This window comes from Nycticebus coucang, chromosome 4 (genome assembly GCF_027406575.1).
Source record: "Nycticebus coucang isolate mNycCou1 chromosome 4, mNycCou1.pri, whole genome shotgun sequence".
NCBI lineage: Eukaryota > Metazoa > Chordata > Mammalia > Primates > Lorisidae > Nycticebus > Nycticebus coucang.
In genome coordinates, this window is record NC_069783.1 from 10,381,015 (window position 1) to 10,399,073 (window position 18,059).

Sequence of the window (18,059 nt, forward strand, 5' to 3'; positions counted from 1 at the left end):
GGATGAAGAAGAGGGCCTTCACTCCACGTGCTTATGAGGTACAGTGATATGGTCTCCATCTGATAGATGAAGAAATGAGCCCGGAGAGGGTGGCTGAGGGATTGGGTTACCTCGGAGTCCTCCATTCAGTCACTGACTTCAATTCCAGGTGGATTCTGAGCATCTTCTCTGTGCCAAGGGCTGTGTTTAAACAGGGGAAGATGGAGACCATCTCTGGCCTCTAGAAACTCACAGTCATGTGGCAGGGACACACTGGCTGATGGGCAAACACAAGGTGTAGCACAACAGGACAAGAACTGTAATTTTGGCCAAGCACTCTAATTGTCACAGATATAAGGAAAACTGTGGGAGAATACCTTCTGTGTTTCCAGAATAACTGCCTTAACATGGGACTGGTCTTCAGACTATAAAGCACCTTCAGCCAGTGCTTTGAATTCAAGTCCAGTGAGCAGATGAACACTGCCCACCCGCGGAGGCACATTCCACAGACTGCGCCTGGCAGAGCTGGGCTTGAACCCAGGTGTCTCCGGCGGTTCCAACATGAAGTTAGGTGGCCAGAGCCGGAAGAGTGACAGTCATTATCTTCTCAGAGTAGCAAATGATAGGTGGGTGGATGTAGTCTGGCGGGGAGGCTGAGGTGGTCTTATGCCAAAACACATGCCCTGAGAGGCTAAGAGCTGCAGCCCAGGGCCAAAAGCAGGAGACAGAGGCAGGCAGGCTGACAGGGGATCTTCTCAGATCCCTTGAGAAGGATCTGAGAAGTGTGTGGATTTTGAAGCTGTGTTTAGGGAAGGCCAGGAGAACAGCTATTTCAGAAACAGACTCAGGCAGGGCCAACTCACAGCTCTGACTCAGGGAGGTCAGGGAGCAGGAAGGGAAGAGGAAAAGAGCAATATGAAACCTGGATTGTGTGCCAAGTACTTTATACACATAATCTCATTTAATTGTCACATGAAACAGTAACATAGGACCCTGATCTCGTGGTGGGATGTCTTGCTAAGCAGCAGCAGGGCAGGAGTTCGAACTCTGCTCTACTGGACTCCAAATCCTGTTCTCTTCCCACTCGCACACACCAGCATCCCCTTGCTCTGGTGCTCCTGACTGTGGCATCCTGCTCAGCTGTCCTGTCCCTGGCCATTGCCTTTCCATGTGATGACACAGAGCTGCTCACACCTGTCAGCTTCAGTGCTAGGCTCCTATGGCACCTAGGGGGGTAAGCAGGACTCTAAGAGATCTGAAGGGCCACACGGAGGAGCAGCTTCAGCTCCGAGTGGGAGGGCTTAGTTCCAGGGAGGTGGAGGAGGTAAAGGGAATGATCCTGGCTAGGGCTCGAGTCTTGGGAAAGCCTGACGATGTGGTACACAGGTGTGTGGGCCTAGAGAGCAGATGCTGTGATGGTGGGAAGGAAGCCAGAGCAGGCAGGCAGGGTCAAATGCCAGGGTCTGGAGCCCCTGTCAGTGGTCAGGTCCATCAGAGGGTTTAAGGCCACACAGTGAAGAAAACCCTCGTCCTGTGTGGGGGGCAGGGCACACGTGCAGAGACAGGGATCTTCAGCTCGCCATCTTACTAAATTGGGAGGGAAGCACTTTCTGGGGGAGGATGGGAGCTGTGAGCTGTGTGTCTGGGCATCTCCGGCGGGGCAGGGAGGACGGGAGCCCTTCTCCTACCCCAGCTCCCCTGCTCTGGGTGGCCCAAGCCGAGCCTCTCAGGGCTGAAGCCCTCTGGGGGCCTAGCCGGTGTGTTTGCCCGGAACCTGGTGAGGTGAGTGCTCAGGCCCCTGCTGGTGTGGCCTCTGCTCGCCTGTCTTGTCATTTGCGTGCTTTCCCTGTGGCTGGAAGCACAGGCAGTGACAGACACCAGCAGGCAGCTGCTCTGAAAGAAGCAAACTTCACCGCAGGGCGGAGGTCAGAGGGTGACAGTGAGGCTGCGGAGGATGGAGAGGGGCCGGCGTCCACCCCGTGCGCGTGCGCGCCAGGAGGGGCGGGAACAAGGGTCGGGGAGCGCGAGGGCCGCGACAAGGCGTCAGTGTGCGGCGGTCAGAACGTGCCACTTTCTCTGCCGCTCAGTAGATGCGTGGTCCTGGGCACCGCGCAGCGCCTCTCGGTGGCTTCGTTCCCTCACCTGGTGAAGGTGTCTTTGATTAAATGAGGCGTCTCTGCCTGGCGCAGGTAGGTGGTCACTAGGTATTAGCTATTGTGTTTGTAAGTGAAATGGTTGTTTTTGAACATTAGCCACTCTCTTTTCATTATCGGTAACCCGTAGATCCAAGGTGCCCTGTGGTCCTCAGCACAAAGCCCTCCACAGCCAGCTCAGACCAGGGTCCCAACGGTGCAGAGACTTGTGTCTGCCTGGGCAGATGGGCTGCGTCCCTCCCTGGGGAGGGGACGTGTTTCAAGAGGGGGTGAGGAGGATGGACAGCCACCCTCTGTTTCAGAGGCCCATGGAAAGAGAAAGAGAGAGAGAGGAACAAGCTGGTGGTTGGCCCGTTTCCTTTTGGGCCCAGGCTGTGGAGCTAGGGGTGGACTCTCTGTGCTGAGATGAAGGTGACAACAGAGAGAAACTTGGCTGTGGGAAGAGGGGGATTTGCACTCATGTGCCACCCTGCAGGGAGCTGGAGACCCACGATGGGTGGTGTTTCCTAGTGAGCTGTTAGGGGCTGAACTGTGTCCCCCCAAAACACATATGTTGAAGTCCTAAACCCCAGTATGTGGGAGTAGGGTCTTTGGAAAGGTAATTAAATTCACAGGTGGCCTTTAGGGAGGGCCCTAGTCCCATGTGACTGGGGACCTTACAAGAAGGTCAGATTGGCCCTTGGGGACCCTGGACACGTGGGGGAGGCCAGGGCTGTAGCAGGAGGGAAGACGAGGTGAGGACACAGGGAAAAGCGGGGTATCTGCAAGCCAAGGAGGGAGGCATCAGAGGAAACCAGCCATGCTACACCCTGATGTTTGTTGGATGTGAGCTGTGAGAAAATAAATTTCTGTTTAAGCCATCCAGTCTTGGTATTTTGTTGCAGAAACCCCAGAAAATGACTACAGCAGGCTAGTCAACACCCCCAAGGACTGATGTCTGTGCAGGGGCACCTGTGCCTGTGGCTGCTGGTGGGAATGACCTGGCGTATCTGGTCTGCTGGCCCCTCTGGGAAGCCTGCCAGGATCCACTCAGAAGAACAAGTGTCCCCACCTGCTGTGCAGCCTCTCTGAGGGCACCTGTCACCTGGCGCTGCTTTTGTCAATGGCTCTAACTCCTGTACTGTTTGGTAGCTCCTCAGAGGGGACCACATCATGTTCTGTGAGCTTTGCCCACTGCCACCCGTCCTTCTCATCCCTTCGCTTGTTATGTTAGTCATTTTCTACAGTCCTCACCATCTTCTCCTATTGACTATGATTGGCCTGCTGGTTTTGGCTATTTCCCCCCACTGGTGTGCCAGCTGTGTGTGGCTGGGCAATTTGATCCATTTTGTCCCTGTTGCATGACCAGTGTCTAGGACAGGGCCTGAGAACTAGGAGTCATGCTATGCATTTTTGTTACCGAAAAGATAAATGAGAAATAATGGCACGTATTTCTCTGCCACTGCTGGGAATTCTGCTCTCCCCGAGGGAAGGTTCCTGCAATTTGGATGTGCCATTTATTCTCTCTGTAAGACACATACCTCAGTGTGTTCCCCAAAATAAGGTGGTTTGGAGTGTATATGATGAGTGTTTCTGAAAGATTCCATGGCCATGCTGTTCAGAAAGGCGAATCAATGGTACGCTAGCCTGAAAGCTCTGGTTACAATGGGTGGCATCCATGTGCTGTTTAATTAGCATTATATTTCCCAGGCCTAGGGAACTGCCCTGCAGTCAAGATGTCGATGACCTGGACTCTACCATGCATCATCACTCAGCCATCCCCCAGCAGGTCAGCAGTGGCCAACCTATTCACGTGCTTGTTGAATGAATAAGGGTTCTGGTGTTGCCTTCTGTGCTACTTCCCTCTGAGTAGTCAAGAGTTTTTCCTCAAACCCTTTTTAGTGTTGATACTCCATGTGGGATAAGGAATTGAAAAGGGGTCATTTAAAGAACAAGAACCCAAGGAAATGAGCAGTCTCTGCCACTTGGGCTTTAGCCCCACAATGGGGGGCCTGTCTGGAACAGTGGTGTATACCCCTGGAGTGATCTCTGCTACCCCACTGACAAGCTGCGTGCCCTTGGAAAATCACTCCACCTCTCTGTGCCTCTTTCCTCATCTGTCAGGAAAGGATAACATCTACCCTGAAGCCAAGTTTTTGCAGGCAAAGTGGTAGCTACATAGTAGATGCTCAGTAAAGGTTGGTGGTCTCCTCCCTTCCTAGAGGGATCACTGCAATTCAGGATTTAGGGTTGTAGGACAGAGATGAAAATCTCAGATGAGTGGATTTGCCATTGGGTCATTTTTATCCTATCATTAGTGAACAGTTCTGATACATCACTTCCAGGCAGTCTGGAAGTCACCTCTTCTAGGTAAATACCAACAGAGGCTAGATCCTGAGCACAAGCAATGGGTACCCCAAAAATGTCTGGGGAGCTTTGCTGGAGCTGGAAACTTCCAGATCTCAAAACTTCTGACATGCTGCTGTTGTGGGAGGGTCATTTTTCTCTTTGACTAGTTGTGTGTTTTCCTTATTTATTAGGGGCCTTCCACCTCCTGCTGCACCTAGAGGGGCAGTAACATGTGTTGAAAGGTACCAGACCAGACCAGTAGGTTGAAAGCTGCCTAGACCCAGATCTGGGATGGTAGTGGCTGATGATGCCCAGCTTCCCTTTTCAGTTGGCTTTGACTTCTTTTGTTTTTCTTAGAGGATTTTATAAGTTGTGTTTGTTTATTCACTTATTCATTCAATGAGTTCTTTCTACTTACGTGTATGTCTATAGCATGCATTGAAAACAATACTTTATGTGTTACTGTAAAGTTGGAACTAGCCACTGGGTAGTTGGAGAAGGGAACGATCAAATGGTGATAGGCTAGGGAAAGGTTTCAAAGAGGAGGTGATATTAGAGATGGACCTTGAAGATGGAACAGGAGTTTGCCTGAGGTGGATATTCACTCCAGCCGGAGAGAATGGGGGAATAAAAGTATTGCAAAGAAAAAAAAAAAAGTACTGCAAAGATTAAACGATGTAACAGATCTCAGTATTTAGGGGCACTGATACCAACTGTGATACAATGACTGTGCACTTTTTGTCATGTGTGGAAGTATTGATATATAGGTGTGCTTATAGGTTTGGGGGAAGGGTGTGTGTGCAGGGGGTGGGTTTAGGAGGAGATGAATGGGGGAGTAGGTAGAGTCCAGCATGAAAAGCCTTCATGTATCTGAATGTCACTGGACCTTTGAGAGGATAGGGTCCTAATCTGAGTCAGGAAACAACGGGTGGCTACATAAAGCTGTCACACAGCAAAGAGCCCTTCAGAACTTCAGTGGTAGCTCTCCACCTGTCACCTTGGACTGCTTCGAGTTTCTTTGAAATCCAGTGCTTGCTTAGGCAGCTTGATCTCTTCTTTCTTCCTTACGTGGCCCCTCCAGGACAGCTAAGTGCTGGGTTGAGGTCGACAAGGAGTAAAACCTACCCTAGGCTTTGAAGTAGTTTGTAATCTTGCAGGATGAAAAGGGAGGCAGGGAGGGTGTCATGCTCTGGGCATTTCCCGAGAACCATCTGCGGTCATAGCTACCATTCCCATTCTTGCATTTACTTTTTTCCTATTCTGTTGGGTTCGTATTTGCAAAAAGACAAGTTACTACTCAAGCCTTATTAAGCCATTCACTCAGCAAGGATTTACGTTCCAGGAACTATTCTAGCCCCTTTGAGTTCAGAACAAGGGATGATTATTCAATGACAACAAATTCATCCATTCTTGCTGACCATGAAATTAGTTATCTCCCTGAACCTCAGTTTCCCATCTGTAAAACATGCATAGTAATTCTTACTTAATCATATAACATTAAAATGAGATGAAAGGCACGGGGATGCATCTGGCTCATAGAAGGCGAGAAATATGTTTGTGTTCTTACCTTGTACATAGACGTTTTCTCTGAGACATTGTTTTATTCTGTTCAGAGGAAGGAAGGTGTGGTTCCCCTTGCCACCAGCAGATGGCGCCAAGAAACACCTCTGCCTGGAACCAAGGCCATACTGTGGCCCAGTCTCCACCCCATCTAGCCCCCTTCCTCCCCTGCTCTGGAGTCTTCAGTCATTCCAGGTCCCAGGCAGAAAGTCACACAAAACACTCTGTTTTTGTCAGCAGATTCCTGGAAGGTCACGCTGAATGATGAATGCTGCTGGATAGGCTTGAAGTCTTTTTTTTTTTTTTTTTCTTTCTTTCTTTCTCTTTTTTTTTCTTGGTCTCCCATGAATTGCATCACTGGGCAGCCTTTTGGCTTTATTTGTCAGCCTCCTGTGGTTTTTAGACCTTTCCCAATTGTTTTGTGTCTGCTTCCTCTCCAGGCCCTTTCTGGCCAAGACAGGATGTTCAGGGTTGACGGTGGCCAGGGAACTGGCTATGATCCAGCACATTGCACAGACACTCCCTCTGCCCACCCTCTCCCCGGCTCCCAGAGCCCGCACAGATTGTGAAACAGAGACCTGCTGCACTGCTGTGATCCTCAGGTGACAGTCTCTCTGCCCTGATTTCCAGATAAGGAGAGCCTTGCCTGGCAGAGAAATGGGTCTTATCTTCAAAGCTGGGTTTCCATCAGGGTCAGGAGTTCTGAAAATCCTGGGGTCTGGCATGCCCTTCTCTCTTCTGACTGCATGAACTCTGCTCATGCTATTTTTAACTTTACCAGCTCTTTAACCATCTAAATTGGATAGCTATTTTGTTTTTGCATGTATCTTGAGATGGTTTCAATTTAACATTCTAGCCCTTTGTCCCACTAAAAGGTACCATAAGAATATGAGTCCAGCCATCCAGAGGCATGACTAATACACAAGGTCTGACAATTAAGTTCACAGACTTGCCACCCTGCACTTACATTGGTAGCACTGTACAAACAACGTGGTTTCATGACCTTCGTCTATCAGTGTCTTACAGCTGTATTCACGTTAATGTGTGACAGTGTCTTGCTGAGTAGTGTTCATTATTGTTGTTGCATGTTTTTATAAGCCATATGATGCCAGGTCTGATGACCATTCCACTAAAAGAGTTCCAAAATCACTGTGAAGGTGGACTAAGCATTGGTGTCAGTGCACAGCTTCCCCAGGGGACTACCCCAAAGGTGACTGTACTGATGTTCAGCAATGAGGTATGTAGCACTTTTCCTAGAACGAGTTTGCAAATGTAATTGTCAGAACTTGTATGTGATATGAGGAGGTATCTTTGTCCTCTGCCCATCACCTTTACTATTTCCCAGGTAATAAGAGTTATTAAGTGTACAGAGATCAATAAAAATGGACCCTACCTTCAAGCAGCCCCTGGTGAGGGGGTAGGAGTGAGATGACAGACACAGATAGGGTCCCTGGGTTGTCCTTCCATGGAATAGAATGGTCCAGGCCTGGAGATGGATGTAGAAGGGAATCTGCCCCTCATCAACCCTGGTGGGGAATTGGGAATTTGTGACTGTCCCAGCAACTTTAGGACCTGGTATTGGCTCCCAGAGGGGAGATCTTACCATCAGGGAACCTAGCAAGAGCTTATTCAACTTGAAATTATAGCTGCAGCCTGTTCGTTTTGAGCTGTGTGTGCCCATTGGCCATCAGGCAGAGAAAGGAGTTACTGATAGCAGGAGTTGCTAAGCCTGCTCAGGCCTGCCACTTCATAAAACGTTATGACAAGGGCAGGGAGAGAGGTGCTTGGCATTAAGATGATCCCGTGGGTATCTCTTGGCATCCTGTACTCAAGTCTAATAGAGTAGGCAAGCTCTGCAGTTATGGCCTGTGACCTAGGGCCTCTGGACTCAGATGGAGATCTGAGTGCTGTGTCCCTCAGGAAATCTGCATAAAGCAGCATGCCAGCCAGCTGCCAAGGGGTGGAGGTAGGGAGATTTAGCATGTGTGGTGGAAGAGGGAGATGGTGAGTTACAGATGCCACCTTGGGACCAATCCAGTGATTCATCCTACTGTTCTCTCTCTTTCACATTTCTCCAGAAAGTATGAGCAACCAGAGTCTCAAAGAAGCTGTGCTTAAAATAGTGAATTTAGTGGGAGAATCAAGGCATTTCAGTGGGGATGGGGCAGGGTGTAGCAGATAGTATCAGTGCCCTCTAAGCTCCCCTTCAGCTGATGGTTCATTCTTGGCTTATGGCTGCTCCCTCCCCATAGGGTCTTGGGTAATGAGTGCTGCTTTTGGAAATGGTTGGAAGATTTTCTCTTACCCTTGGGAATAACTTGTAGCCATCATTGACTTGGTATGGGGAAGGTACACAGAAGGCCCTCACTTCAAGGAGAACCAACTCTTAGCTCCACAGAGACTTCAGTTGAATCTGCACCTATGCTTGGCTTTTCTCACTGCCCTTCCCTGCTTCCCCCTTCTTCTCCAGGGTCCCCCTGAGAACACTGCCACAATAATTCACTTGCACAAGAATCCTATCTTAGCTTTGTCCTCTAGAGAGCCTGACCTAAGATAAATAAGCTTTGGGAACACAGGAGGAGGTGCTTATTTTGTCTGCGACTCAGAGGTCTTCCTGGAGTACATCTTGAAGCTTTGAACAGCAATTTGACTGTGGGAAAGGACATTCCAAGGAGGGTACAGACGTTGTGTACCCTGCCTTAGAAAATAATAACAAGCTGGTTTGTTTGGCTGGAGTGCTAAGGATATGGGGCTAGGGTGGGCTATGAGTGGCAGGAGAAGTAGGTTGGCACCAATTCATGAAGGTCGGGTAAGGAGACTGACCTTTAAGTTTAAATCTAAAATAGCCCTGCCTTTGGTGCTTCTCTGGCTCTGTTGTAATTGGCTCAGAACCGAGGGGCCACCACTTAGGGATTAATTGGGATGTGAAAAGCATCTTATGTTATATTCCAAGTCAATTGGCAGAGTTAGGCTATGTCTCAGTTTGGGCTACTATCACAAAGTACCACAAACTGAGTGGCCTCAACAGAAATTTATTACTCACAGTTCTAGAGGATGAAAGTCTGAGATCCAGGTGATGGCTTAGTTGGATTCTGGTGAAGGCCTTCTTCTGGATTGCAGATTTCTGATGTCTTGTATCTTTGTGTGGTGAGAAGAGAGTAAGTTAGCTCTCTGTCCTCTTCCTACAATGGTGCTAATCACATTTCTTCTTAAGAGTTACTGACGATCAGTAGTAATTCAGATTCATCTCAGACACGTATTTACTTTTGTTTGAACTTACTATGTGAAGCATAACTCCCATGTTATAGATAAAAAAATGGAGAAACCCAGTGTTTTTCTACTTTACTACTACAGTACATTTCCCCCTATATCATTTAGTTTTTGTTGCATAACAAACCACCCTAAAACTCAGTGGATTAAAGCAACAACCATTTATTTATTTATTTTAGGATTTTGTGGGTTGGCAGTTTGGGTTGGGCTCAGCTGGATGGTTTTTTGCCCATTTTGGCTGAGCTTACCTGATTTGTGGTCACTAGTTGGTAAGACAGTTCTGTGAGTCAGCTTAGGGCTGAGGTAAGGGAGGATAACTGGGCTATGTGTCTCTCATCATTCAACCTAGGCTCTTTCATGCAGGAGCCATCATGGGATTCCAAGAGCAGCAAGTCAAGACAAGCTTCCACATGTAAGTGCTGTCAAGCCTTTGTTGTACCACAGTTGCTCACATCTCACTGTCCAAAACAGGTCAAGAGGCTAAACTCAAAAGCTGTGTGGGTCATCACTGCCCAAGCACTCAAAGTCATGGATATTGAGAGAGAAACAGTTTATGGGAAATCTTTTCAATCTACCACACTGTATTTAAAAAAAATATTGATTGTAAACAATTTGTGTATATGTTAATTTGGAAATTTTGGAAAATACAGAAAAATTTAAAGGAGGAAAAAATTCACCTGTAATGCACCATTTGGAGATAATCACTGTTGACATTTTCGTGTATTTCTTCCTTATTTGTCTTATGAGAATAGGAATGAGAGAGTGCATGACTGTGTGTGCATATATATGAGTAATATTATGTTTTAAAAGAGTGGTATTGGCCAACCTTTTTTGATGAATATCATTTTCCCACATCATCAAATAAATCTTGAAAATATGATACTTCTTAATACTCAATCATAATTCCCCACTGTATTTTATTTAACCCTACCCTCTTTTTTTCTTTCTTTCCTTTTTTTTTTTTACTGTTTAGGTTGGTTCCACTTCTTTTTTTTTTGGTTCTTAGAAGTAACATTATAGTGAATATTCTGGAATAAAAAGTCTTTTGCTACATTTCTGATGATTTTCCTAGGATAGATTCCCAGAAGTGAATTAGAGGATCAAAGGAGGTAACATTGATACATATTGAGAAATTGCTTTCCTGGAATTTGCTCTCTCATAGCACTGAGGGAAAGGGCCTACATTATGGAACTCTCAAGGGCTCTAAGTATTATCTTATAAAAAAAAGATCAATTAGGTAGTATCTTTATTTAATTCACTTTCCTAGTTACCCGTAAGGCTAAACTATGGCAGTGCTTCTTGGACACTTATGCGTCTTTTACGAATGTCCATTTCTTTATAGAAAAGATAGATATTTTAAACCAATTTGTATGAATCACTCTGAGTGTCTTACAAGTTACAAATATTTTCCCTGTTAGGTTTTCATTGGTCTTCAATTTTGTTTAGAGATTTTTTTTTTGGGGGGGGCATATAAAGATTTAAAATTTTCCTTTGTAAAATTTATTTTTCTTTCTTTTTTTTGTGTGTGACATTCATTGCTTTTATGCTTACAATGTCATTCTTGATCCATGTGTAAAAAAAATATAAAATGTAGTGGCTTTGCTACTTAGCAGAATAATGTTGGGAAAGGCTGTCTGTCTTTGGAAGCAGGATTGACAGGTGGAGAAGATTCTCCTGTGTGACATTTTTCCCTCCAGCAGAGGTTGGGTAAACTGCCTCCAGGGTCCCTATTTAACTGACACAAGGTTGATCAGCAAAGACCCCGTGGAGCTGGGCAGTGTTGCTGTCAGCACATTTATGCCCATGACTTCTCTTCTTACTTTGACCCTTTCCTCTCATCATCCTGACCCTGAGCTCATCTTTGTGAATTTTACAACCTGGTTTGATTCATTACCAGGCACCCCAAAGGCTCATGCCACGTAGTTTTGTGTCTTCCCACGATGTGAGGCTGGCTTGTGACAGTGAGCTCCTCTGTGGCATTGCTGCGTGGCACCTGTGAGGCAGTGGCATTTGTAACAATCCTTGTGAAGTAACAGAACTTCGTTTCCTGGTGAAGCTTGCCTCTGAAAGGGAGCCGTCATCTTGCACTAATGAGAGAAAAACAACTGGTGTTGAGGGTCCTCTTCTACACTGATGGAGGTCTGAGTTTGATTTCACAGCTGAAGCTAAGAGAGAAAAAGACCATGGTAGAATTCAGAGCCATTCGGAACTAGGTTCACTTTCCTTCTCTGCCACTTACTATGTGGCATTGACAAGTCATTTAGCCTCCCTGAGCTTCCACTTCCTAATCATCGGCAGAAACCACAGTCGTGATGTCCCTCTCCTGGAGTACTGTCCCATGTCGTTGACTCATACCAGTTGGCAGCTAGCACTTTTATCTAGAAAAAGACAAGTGATCTAAGTGATAGTATTAGTGATTATGGCAATTTGTGAAATTTTCAGGAATAACCTTTGGGAATGTAAGGAATCTATTACTGAGCTTTTCGAGGAACATGAAGTGATGGGTTAGTGGAGAGAGAAAAATACAAGGTAAATTCTGCACACCTTCTATAGGCATTGCTATTGGTATTTAAGCACATTGATACCCGCTGGAGTAGGAGTGGAGCAGAAGGCTTCCTAAGGCAGAGGAAGGTCTCTTTGGAGCTGAAATGCCCAGAGATATGAGTTCTGCCCTCTTTACTATTGACACTGCTTTGGGGGAGGTTTGAGAAGCTCCGGATAATGTGAAGAGCTTCCCCAAAGGGAGGAGAGAAGTCACTGGACATTGCTCAGAGGGGCAGTTTCCTCCCTAGGTGGGATGTCCAGTGGCTAGGTTGGCACAGGTGTGATGTCTTTAGCTCACAGCATTTTTATAAACACCTTGTGTAATTACCACTGCTCTTTTCAGATTGTTCTCTGGCTACTTGGTAGAGTTGCATGTCTTACACCCTTGAAGTGGGGTATGGCCTTGGGGCTTGTTGTGGACAGTAGCATGTGGGCAGAAGTAATAGGTGTCCTGTCTGAGCAGAAGCCTTCAGGGCCAGTGTCTGATGGGCCCTCTTGCTTCAGCCATTGTGGAGAGAGGGATTGGAATGTCTCTCACCCTGGGTCTCTGAATGGGAACTTACTAACTGGGTGATCTCCGGCAAGCCTCTTCCTTGCGTGGAGTCTGTTCACCTCCTCTGGAAGACATACTGCCCTGAATGAGCAAGCATACGGAACGGGCTTGCTGGGACCGAAAATGAGACACATAATCATAAAGTCAGGAATGACATCCATGTGTGTGGATGAGCCGAGACAGGGTCTGCATGGCATGTAATGATTTTTGAACAAATATAATGAGTGCAGAGAAGCGATAGATAGATGGTCTCCATTCAGGTTAGGACTTAAAAAGCTCACCCTAGGCTCATGCTGGTTAGGAGAGGTTGTGTAGGTGACAAGGATTTCTTGATCAGGTGAAATCCTGGCATTGAGAGTCACCCTTTGATGGTTATGCCAGGCATGCAGGGTTCATTTGCCCATCTCACGGGGCATGCCTGTGCATGAACAGCTCTCTGCTAATGTGCCATCACTCGGACTGATCACAAGACCCAGCCCTCCACTTACTACTGACAGTGCAGGAACAAAGAAATCAACCATTGCTCTTCAAACATTCCCTAATGACTACAACATTTTGGCTTGCTGAGCATAACTGAATTAATTCATGATTTTCCCAGAACAGGAATTGAATCCATCAATTTATGGCTTTGTCATGCTTGTTTTGGAGATGTGTCAATTCATTCCATTCATTCTGGGAGAAGATAGTTGTGAGCCAGTTTTTTGCACCTCACCTGCACAGTTAAACCTTGGGTGGTCCTTTTCTCCAGTTGAATAGATTAATCTGTTCCTTGTATGCAAGAATCTGTAAGCTGAAACGTTACAGCAAACTGCTAGTCTGCACCCTGCACCGTGAAGTATCAGCTTTATTAGTCCCATTCCTGAAGACATTGTGCAATAATGAAAAGCACATTGTGTAACCAAGGTACGGCATATTTCAACGCACACATTTCCAAATGATCTTGGTTTTCTGACTAACTGTAAATTACTCAGGAACAATGGAGTTAACTGAAGTATTATTCACTCAAAACAACATTGCTATTATTCATTTAATACAAAGCCCACATGAGATGCCTCTGGTATATAAAGTACATTATGGGTAATTGTGCAATTGCTAAACTTTTCTGAAGCATTATGTAATTCAGCAAATGGAAGCATCAGTAAACCTAGATTTTAATTAAGGCTTTTGGTAAGCAGAAGGGGGAATACATTGTTATTTGGTAAATGAGAGGGAAAAAAATTAAAAGTTAACAAAGTTTGCAGTTAGCTCTTAGTTGCTCCCTTTTTTTGTAGTTTGTTGCTCTATTTTAGATCATGGGGGAAATAATGAATGAAAATTTTGTGAGCAAAAGTGATACGTCTCTAGGTGATGAAGAATGTGGCTTTCTGAGGTCACTCTGTTGACAGAATAAACAAGGCAAAGGTTTGTTAAAAAAAACAGAAACAAACAAAAAACTCAAGAGACTGGAAAATTCTGCCTAGTCAGAATTTTGGGAGGAGATTGACAAGGAAGATCAGAGGAAATCATGATTGTTTAATTAAAAAAAAATGACCAGCCCTTCTGGTATGTTACTTTTTAATCTCTTTTTAATAAACTGTTGGGAGCTCACAGCTAGAAGCAACTTTATAAGCATTTTCATCCTCCCTGACCTTGGACTTCTTCTAGAGTGTACCTGACTCCAGCATCTTCTGACTTTGACTTGAGGTGTGGTGGGGGGCCAGGACTCTTTACGGGAAGGCATTCCTTCCCAGCTCAGCTCTCTTTGCTAATCTCTTTCTCTCTCCCTCCCTTCTTTTCCCCTTACGTTCTCCTTGGTCCTAACTCTTCTCGTGCACCCTGCCATTCTTCCTGGGGTTTCATGTCCCCGTCTCATTTTTCCATGAGTGTCTGATAGCTTTCCTTTGTCCCTCCAGGGTCTTGTTCTACCTTGTCTGCTCCGCAGTCTGCCCTGGGAAGCTGACCTGTGTGGAGTTCTTCCTCCCTGGGGTCCTGCATGTTCTGACTTCCACTTAAACTTGGCCAAGAAGTGTCCCTGCAGGAGACTGAAGGAAGGGAGGATGGGTTCCCACTGTGGACTTGTCTCTGGTTTGCTTTGTCCTTCAACTGGTTGTTACTTTTCCTTCAAGGAGACCTTCTCTCTACATGACTTTCTTTTGATTTTGGTAACTACTTCCTTTCCATCCTTCCATGCCGAATTCCAGATAACCTCCTTATCCGGTTGGCTCCGCTACCCTGAGACCATTGTACATAGGCCCTTTGTGAACAAACCTTCCTCTAATTAACCCAATTCCCTAAAGCCATCTGTTTCCAGTTGGGACCCCTCCAGAGAGACAATAGCCTTCCGGATAATTCTGAAACAGCTCTGTGCACCCACGCTAGCCTCCCTTCTCCAGGAGAAGGACCTGAGATTTCTCAATTGTGCTAAATGTGACCTGGCTTTAAGAACTCTTCTGTCTCTGAGGTGTCCCAGTTAGGTCATTTCCCTTATGAAGTGTGGTCTGAACTGAAAGCAGTGGTCCTCAGGTTAAGACAATCAAAGCTGGGCACCAGTTAATGTGGTAGGGATAGACTTTAATCTGTAACATATCATCATAACAGGGAAAAGAAGCTGGAATTGGCCTTCGCTCTGTGCAGAGGTGACTGGCCACTTTAGAGAAAGGAAGGCAGCCACAGGCTGGAGGGGCTGATGGGCCCAGAGAGTCAGGGAAGTAAAAAATGACAAAAAAGTGGGTAGGCAGTTTGGTCCACAGGAGACCCCTGGGGGTGTGCTAACTGGTGCTGGTCCAGGTTAGGCAGGGAGTGGGGACATTAGGTGTTGGCTAGGACAAATGCAAATTCCTCTGGTAGCCTTGAGTTCTTGGCCTTGATTGTTTTAACAGCTAGCGTCATCCTTGGGTCTTTAGAAACCAAGTTTGTGTTTGTTCAAGTCTTTATAGGCCAAAGTCCAGGCCTCATTGAGGGTAGGGCTCCGAGGCACCTGGCTGGACTACAGTGGGGGAGAGAAGCTTTGTCAGGGGTCAGTGCAGAGCACAGCAGGGCTCTCCTGTGCCTCTGGGGACCACAGCAGCCAGGAACATGTGAGGATACGCATGTGAGGCTCCTTGGACACCCCTGGCACCTTGGCAGCACCTGGGGCTGTGGTCACAGCTCTGTGATGTGAGGCCACCAGCCAGACCTTGGCTCCCGTCTCAGGGCACCAAGGCCTTGCCATCAACTCTCAGTCTGTTAAGCTGAGTCTGTAAAAGTGCCGCCCCTGCCCCTAGCTTGGTTCAGAGAGTGAAATGAGCCAATGTGTGTGGAACTCCTCTGCAAACCGCAGAGGGCCACGTGGATTTGTTATTATCATTATTAGGCATGTTTATTCTGCCCCCTTCCTCTTTTTCTTCTTCCTCCCTTCTCTTCTCTTTGTTCCCTCTTTCTGACCCCCTCCCCACCCTCCCCTCCCCTGTGCCTCCCCTATCTTCAGGCAACAGTGGAATGGTGAGATCTGCCTCCCACCCTTATCTCCTGACCCCTCCACAACTGCCCCTCCAGGCCAGTCCTAGCACCACTTTCCCAACCCCTCCCAGGACCACCCGGTGAGAACCGTGCTCCCTTTTCCTGCTGGAATGTTTCTTCCTCCTGAAACATTTTCTCAACTCTCAGAAAGTTGGAGATAGAAAGCATCTTAGTTAAATCTGGTTCTAATTTTTTTTTTTTTTAAATAGACAAGTTGAATTTTGGAGAGGGAAAGTGATTTGCCGAAATTTACTGAGCAAGTCAGGGATGTGGTCAGAACCCAGAGTGAGCGCTCAGCCCTCCCAGGCTTGGGGACGGCTGTGTGGACACCCTTGCATCTCTGGTGATCGATCGTCAGCCCCATCCCATTGTGGGTTGTGCTCTTTCCCTGTTAAGCTGTGAGCTGTCAGAAGGGAGAGGCTCTGTCTCACTCTTCTAAGTTCTCACTGTAGCCACCCTTCCTGACACAAGGATGCTCATGACATGAATGACCACTGAATTAAAACCAGAGAGGGGACTCAAGCCTGGGAGGTTTGCAGTGACATGCCAGACGGAGGCTCATTCATCTTCTCCCTCCCTTCTTACCTCAGCCGATACACCCGGATGCTTTTCTTATCCAGGGCCAAGATGGGGGATTATCACTTTCCCCATTAACTTAAATGAAAGTTTTTGAGATCCCTTGTATCTAACTGGCAAGTTCTGCTGAATAGACGCTTTGTAACACTGTCTTAAATTAAAACGGCTCAGGAGTACATGAAAGTGGAATATTCAGTTGCTAGGAAGTGACTTCCTTGGCTTATTGCAGTGGGAAAAGTTAGCTGACAAGAGTGAATCTTCAAAGAATTAATTTACAACGCTACGTGTTTAACATTGCAGCCTCAGCTGAAAGAGCCAGAGTCAGAGGATATGCTGAGTGTGGGGAAGGTTACTGATAGTCTTTGCACCTTGCAAGGCAGACCCTCTGAATCAGTGTCTTGTGACACTGGATTCTTGTGCGGAGTAGGGAATATGGCCCTTGGGGGAATAAATCTGCTAAAGGAGCTCCTCTTCCTGCAAGGTAGCGTCTTGCCTCCCGAGGTTCTGTGAGTGTGGCTTTCAGATGGCAGGGTACCTTGGTGCCTCCTTCCAGGGCCACTGTGAGCCGTGCAGCCAGATGGATCAAGTCCTTGGATACCATCAAGTCCTTTATGTTTCTCAAGGAGCACAGAAGCTACTGAAATAATACCTGTGGTTGCATCATGCAGGAGAGCACATTCTTTTTTTTTTTTAAACCATGACAGCAGACACTGACCCCACACCTGCGTCTCCATTTCTTAACGGGGAATATTCAGTGCTGAGGTGCAACATTGGCCTGGCAGTGTGCGGGAAGGATCAGGGCTGGGGTGGGGTATCTTGAAGAGTCATGCAGACCGGGTTTGAGCCAGAGCTCTGCCCTTTGTTTGCTGGCTGACTTATGCATATTGCTTCCCTGAGGCTCGATTTCTCACCTGGGAAATGACAACAGACATTTACTTTGAGGGCTAATGTATGTAGTGACAGGCAGTATCTCTGATTACCGCTGTGCCAGTATCCAGTGACGATGGTGGTGGTGTCATAATAATGATGGGCACCTCGCCATGTTATGGGGCTGTGGTATCAATGGGGCTTTTTCTTTCAGTTCGGCATTTTGAGGTACTCGCTTCTTCCCTGTGATTGGGCGGTAGAACCCAACACGAGAGCATGGCGTGGTTTTGCGGCTGGGAGGGACCATGATGAACCTTTTGTCCAGCCTTCTACTGCTACTTGAATGCATGTAAATTGGTATTTAAGCCACTGCTTCACCCGGCTCCTGATGGGGCATTTGCTAACTTACTGTCCTCTGGGGTTTAGTTTTGTAACCTGGAAAATGGGGCTGATAATGTCTAGTGGTGAGATTGTTGTGGGAGTGGGCAGTCACGGTCCGACCTGCCTTAAGATAGCAGCTAAGAAAATGTATTTCCTTTTGGTTTCCTTCTTTTTTCCTCCCGCAGAAGCTGCTTGTTTTGTCTTTGCTCAACTTTTTTTTGAACAAGTTCTGTCTCCTTGGGGCTTTTACCCATTGTTCTCAGCCTCCCTTTCTGTGGCCACAAGGGTGGTCTGAGTCTTTCCTAAGACATCCCTGCAGACTGAAGGCAGCTGTTGCTCGTGCCCTGCAGTGTCCCTAGTTCCTCTGGCCG